The sequence below is a fragment of the Bos indicus genome, chromosome 11 (assembly GCF_029378745.1).
Source record: "Bos indicus isolate NIAB-ARS_2022 breed Sahiwal x Tharparkar chromosome 11, NIAB-ARS_B.indTharparkar_mat_pri_1.0, whole genome shotgun sequence".
In the NCBI taxonomy this organism is placed as follows: Eukaryota; Metazoa; Chordata; class Mammalia; order Artiodactyla; family Bovidae; genus Bos; species Bos indicus.
In genome coordinates, this window is record NC_091770.1 from 77,877,739 (window position 1) to 77,884,439 (window position 6,701).

At 40.4% G+C, this 6,701-nt stretch overlaps 1 non-coding gene across 1 annotated transcript; it reads left to right on the forward strand.

Moving 5' to 3' along the window:
- Window positions 1–5,395: 5,395 nt before the first annotated feature.
- On the forward strand, window positions 5,396–5,467 carry TRNAC-ACA (transfer RNA cysteine (anticodon ACA)). Its single transcript has one exon. It is a non-coding gene; the product is annotated as a tRNA-Cys (tRNA).
- The last annotated feature ends 1,234 nt before the right edge of the window (window positions 5,468–6,701 follow it).

Here is a 6,701-nt window from a genome sequence, read left to right on the forward strand (position 1 = left end):
AGGCAAAACAACAGTCCTTTAGCTTGGAAGATTCTTTTTTCAGGAGTAATTTTTTATTAAGGTATAATCAGTATAACTCAGAGAAGGCAATGGCACCCCACTCCAGCACTCTTGCCTGGAAAATCCCATAGATGGAGGAGCCTGGTAGGCTGCTGTCTATGGGGTCGCACAGAGTCGGACACGACTGAAGCGACTTAGCAGCAGCAGTAGCACCAATCAGTATAACTATATTAGTTTCAGTTGTACATTAGGGTCTTTTCCAATGAGTTGGCTCTTTGTATCAGGTTGCCAAAGTGTTGGAGCTTCAGCATCATTCCTTCCAGGGAATATTCAGGACTGATTTCCTTTAAGATTGACTGGTTGGATCTCCTTGCAGTCCAAGGGACTCTCAAGAGTCTTCTCCAACACCACAGTTCAAAAGCATCAATTCTTTGACACTCAGCCTCTCTATGGTCAAACTCTCACACCCACACATGACTACTGGAAAAACCATAGCTTTGACTAGACAGACCTTTGTTGACAAAGTAATGCCTTTGCTTTTCAGTATGCTGTCTAGGTTTGTCATAGCTTTCCTTCCAAGGAACAAGCAAGTATCTTCTTTTAATTTTCATAGCTGCAGTCACCATCCACAGTGATTGTGGAGCCCCCAAAAATAGTCTTTCACTGTTTCCATTGTTTCCCCATCTATATGCTATGAAGTTATGGGATCAGATGCCATGATTTTAGTATTTTCAGTGTTGAGTTTTAAGCCAGCCTTTTCACTCCTCTTTCACCTTCATCAAGAGGCCTTTTTAAGGCCTCTTTGCTTTCTGCTATAAGGGCAGTGTCATCTGCATATCTGAGGTTACTGGTATTTCTCCCAGCAATATTGATTCCAGCTTGTGCTTCATCTAGGCTGGCATTTTGCATGATGTACTCTGCATATAAACTAAATAAACAGGGTGACAATATTCAGCCTTGATGTACTCCTTTCCCAATTCTGAACCAGTCTGTCATTACATCTTATATTCTAACTGTTGCTTCTTGACCAGCATACAGGTTTTGCAGGCGGCAGGTAAGGTAGTCTGGTATTCCCAACTCTTTACAAATTTCCCACAGTTTGTTGTGATCCACACAGTCAAAGGTGTCAGCCTAGTCAGTGAAGCAGAAGTAGATGTTTCTCTGAATTCCCTTGCTTTTTCTATGATCCAAAGGATGTTGGCAATTTGAGCTCTGATTCCTATGCCTTTTCTAAAACCAGCTTGAACATCTGGAAGTTCACAGTTCATGTACTGTTGAAGCCTGGCTTGGAGAATTTTGAGTATTACTTTATTAGCGTGTGAGATGAGTGCAATTGTGCAGTAGTTTGAGCATTCTTTGGCATTGCCTTTCTTTGGGATTGGAATGAAAACTGACCTTTTCCAGTCCTATGGCCACTGCTGAGTTTTCCAAATTTGTTGGCATATTGAGTGCAGCACTTTCACAGCATCATCTTTTAGGATTTGAAATAGCTCAGCTGGAATTCCATCACCTGCACTAGCTTTCTTCATAGTGATGCTTCCTAAGGCCCATTTGACTTCACACTCCAGGATGTCTGGCTCTAGGTGAGTGACAACACCATCATGGTCATCTGGGTCATTAAGATCTTTTTTGTACAGTTCTTCTGTGTATTCTTGCCACCTCTTCTTAATATCTTCTGCTTCTGTTAGGTCCATACCATTTATGTCCTTTATTGTGCCCATCTTTGCATAAAATATTCCCTTGGTATCTCTAATTTCTTGAAGAGATCGCTAGTCTTTCCCATTCAATTGTTTTCCTCTATGTCTTTGCATTCGTCACTTAGGAAGACTTTCTTATCTCTCTTTGCTATTCTTTGGAACTCTGCATTCAGATAGATAAATCTTTCCTTTTCTCCTTTGCGTTTTGTTTCTCTTCTTTTCTCAGCTATTTGTAAAGCCTCCTCAGGCAACCATTTTGCCTTTTCGCCTTTCTTTTCCTTGGGGATGGTTTTGATCACTGCCTCCTGTACCATGTTACAAACCTCTATCCATAGTTCTTCAGGCACTATGTCCATCAGATCTAATCCCTTGAATCTGATTGTCACTTTCACTGTATAATTGTAAGGCATTTGACTTAGGTCATACCTGAATGGCCTAGTGGTTTTCCCTACTTTCTTCAATTTAAGTCTGAATTTGGCAATAAGGAGTTAATGATCTGAGCCACAGTCAGCTCCCTGTCTTGTTTTTGCTGACTCCACAGAGCTTCTCCATCTTCAGCTGCAAAGAACATAACCAATCTGATTTCGGTATTGACCGTCTGGTGATGTCCATGTGTAGAGTTGTTTCTTGTATTGTTGGAAAAGGATGTTTACTATGACCAGTGTGTTCTCTTGGCAAAACTCTGTTAGCCTTTGCCCTGCTTCATTTTGTACTCCAAGGCCAAATTTGCCTGTTACTCCAGGTATCTCTTGACTTCCTACTTTTGCATTTGATTCTCCTATGATAAAAGGACACCTTTTTTGGATGTTAGTTCTAGAAGGTCTTGTAAGTCTTCACAGAACCTTTCAATTTCCGCTTCTTCAGCATTACTGGTTGGGGCATACACTTGGATTACTGTGATATTGAACAGTTTGCCTTGGAAGTTGAACAGTGATCATTTTGTTGTTTTTGAGATTGCACCCTAGTACTGCATTCTGGGCTCTTTTGTTGACTCCATTTCTTCTAAGGGATTCTTGCCCACGTTAGTAGATATAATGGTCATCTGAATTAAATTCGCCTGTTCCCGTACATTTTAGTTCACTGATTCCTAAAATGTCGATGTTTACACTTGCCATTGCAAGTCTGACCACTTCCAATTTTCCTTGATTCATGGATCTAACATTCCAGGTTCCTATGCACTATTGTTCTCCATACAATACAGCATCAGACTTTACTTTCACCACCAGACACATCCACAACTGGGTGCTGTTTCCACTTTGGCTTAGCCTTTTCATTCCTTCTGGAGCTATTTCTCTGCCCTTCTCCACTAGCATATTGGGTATCTGCCAACCTGGGGAGTACAACACAATGATTGATATTTGTATTTATTGCAAAATAATCACCAGGGTAAGTCCAGTTAACATCCAAGTGAACTTGGGACATTCTTAACATTCTCTTCTGTAAAGACAACTCTCATATAACCAGAAACTTTGTGTTCTTCTGGGACTGTTGCAAGTGTTCATCTAATTGACCAATTAATCATTTTCTAAGAGCTAGCACTATACTATACTATATATATATATACACACACACACACAAGGTATATTGTATATACAATTCAATACATATGATACAATATGGCTCAGCCCTCAACAAGCTCAACATTCATACAGTTCAAATGTATGCATACTCATTCATATGCACACATGGGCATGAATATTCATTCATAATACAATCTGTAAGTAAGTACAGAATCTGTATTCTGTGGGCACACAGAGAACAGTGAACAGCATAGTCATGTCTTAAAAGCAGAGACAGATATGAAAGATCATGGAAGTCTTCACAAAAGAAAAGGAGCAAAAATAGAGCCTTGAGAACTAAATGGATCTTGGAAGGTTTTTGGTTATTGCTTTTTTCCAGGCAGAAGGGGCCACGTAAGCAAAGATGATGAGACGTGAGAAGGCCTGAGTGTGAACTGCTTGAAAAAGGTGGGCAAGGAAGCTGGTGCAGTATCCCAGAAGGGTTTTAAATTGAGTGTAGCATGACTGGATTTGTGTTTGGAGAAGACCTTTCTGGCAGCTAGTGTAGACATTGGACTATAGCCTGGAAAGATGCCTAAACAGAGAACTTTATCCCAAGGTGCCTTCCTTTCCATCCTCTCATCTGCCACGTAAGGGCTTCGGGAGGGCTGGATTTTGAGGACTGACATTTACATATGGGTTTTGAACCATTAGAATAGGGTTCAGACCTACATGTATACATGAATGTGTTAGCAGTCAGCAGAAGGCATGGAGGGTTCAGACTCGTCATTGTGGGGGATAAAAATGAGGCTGCTCAAGAAAATAGCTCGGTGGTTTGGTCTAATTTGTACTTACAAGTCTTAATTCATCATGAATAAGATTTCCTCTAATCATTATTAGGTTTGCATTTAACTTCCTAAAGCCCCTTCTGTATTCTAAGAAGAGTTTGCCTTATGTGTTAACACTGGCCCCAGCTGGGCCCCAGCTTAGCCCCAGCCCTAGACCCAGCCACAGCTACAGGGAAAATTTCAAAACTCTCTTAACCTCAACTTGGCATAGCTCCTTTCATCAGGATTTACTCTTAGTGATTTACATTTTAACAACTCTGTTAACACAGATAGACCATCATGCTATGAAATTCAAGTGGGATTTGCAAAGAGCTCTTAGACCTAATACAGTCCTTTAGATTGTATCTTGAAATATGGCTTAACCACCTCATCAGATTCAAGAGTTTTAACTATCCAAAACCATTTTTTAAGTGCTGACTTAATTGATGTTGCATTTAACTGCCTTTTCACACACGTGTTAGGCATTTTGCACATATGTCACCAAATGAACTAGAGATTGAATTTCTACAGTAATTTCTTAAGAGCCAAGAAATAACAATGGAGGGATTTTATTCCACAGTTTAAGATGCACAAGTCTTAGCATGTCTGGCAACAAACAGAAGCCATGAAAAGGGCTGTTGTCTGCAGCCCTGGGAATCTTCTTCTACCTGTTGATTTACTCTTAAAGAATAAAAATACGTTGCTTAATCTGGCCCTTAATCTATGTTACAGTGTGTGGTACAACATCTATGCCACATAGATGTTAGGTGAGGCTCCACATCAGGAAATTTTTAAACAATAATGACACTCAGGCACGTGCCTTCTGAATGCCGTCTGTGCCTTCCTTTACTCTCAGCATCTTCTTTCCCCTGGTCTGCAACTAAAGTCCCATTATAGTTTCTGGGACTTTTTGGTAAATGGATGGCTACCCAGAACATGGCTATCAATCCCCTTGGTGCAGAGTGAGGATGGGACGTGCCTTCTCTCAGAAAATTCCCACAAAGCCTGAGAGGATGGGCAATTTCATGGCATGTGGGCAGGTAGGCTAAGGATCTCCAGTAAGAGATGAAAACCAATCCACCTAACTTGTAGAGTCAATGGCATCATTTACGCCTCCAAGAGCTTTATTATTCCACAAATCTTATTTTTACCTTATATCTGATTTTTTTTTTTTAATCAAGACATTCCCTCCTCACTTACACCCCAGGCAGGGAGTCCATTCCAAGTTTCACTAAATTAACTACATTTAAAAATATTGTTAACATAAACCTACTATTTCTAACAACCTATGAAATTGAACTTGTTTTCCCTTTCCTTTCTTTTTCCTGCGTCAAGTTTTATTTTCTCTTGATGTTATAACAGAAACAGGACTTCCCTGGTGGCTCAGATGGTAAAGCATCTGCCTACAATGCGGGAGACCCGGGTTCAATTCCTGGCTAGGGATCTCCTGGAGAAGGAAATGGCAACCCAGTCCAGTATTCTTGCCTGGAAAATCCCATGGACAGAGGAGCCTGGTAGGTTACGGTCCATGGTCACAAAGGGTCGGACATGACTGAGCAACTTCACTCCACTATATAATAGGAACAGCACACAGTGAAGAGTCCAGAGGTCTGTGTTTCAGCCTGGACCCTGCCAATACTACTGGAAACTATAGAAGGTCAATTAACCCTTCTAATTGTCAGATTTCTCTCTCCTCAAAGGAGACGGAAGTTTTCTGGACCATGTGCCTCACAAGATGGTTGTGAACCTCAGACAAGAACCAGGTCTGTGAATGAAGTCTAAAACCCACTATGAGCCAGAGCAAAGAAAAGGAGCCTCATATTTCCCACAGATATTTCACATCAAGCATCATGTAGCTTCGATGTATTTAGTTTCCTTTGATAGCAACCATAACTCTGGCCCTCAAATAGTTCACATTCTTAGAATTAATTTAATAATAATTTGCTGCATGTGCTTCCTGCAATATTTATAACCAATCCTGAAAACAGTAACTTTCTCACCCGGGAATTAAAGATTTTAGTGGATATGATTCCATATTAAAATTGATTTAAATTATATAGCATCAGACCATCCATCATTCAGACCATTTCCGATCTAAGGGATTTGCCAACATGTCTTCCTATACTGTCCACTAGGGCTGGATTATTCTTTCAGTCCACAAATTCTGATGAGGCAAACTCTCTGAAGAGTGCTGGCTGCAAAGCCCATGCAGCTGCTGGGAACAAGGAAGTGAGTGAAAGAGGAAATTAAGGAGAAGCATGCGTTATAGATTGTGAACTTTTGGAAGATTTTACGGAGAAATTTTTCCATTTTTTGAAACAAGGCTTCTTTTCAGATTTCCACACTTCATCATAAAATTTACAATGATTTTCAAAATCTGTCTTTGGCAGTGGAGATTATGTTTGATCTGGTAAAAGTCCTAGCAGCTTTCTTTTTTAACCAACAGCTCATCTAAAACCATTTACCAAATCCACAACATAAGAGAACTTACAGTGAGGTTTGGAGGGTAGTAGACCCCAAATCAGCTGATAGAAAGCTAATCCTTACTTGGATGGAGCCTGTGTGAAATATTTTTCACTTATGTATAGAACTGCTCAGAGCAATATCTGTGGAGTTGAATTCAGAAGCTCTGAGTGCCAGAAACAACAACTGCATTAGATCAGGTCCAGGAACATATA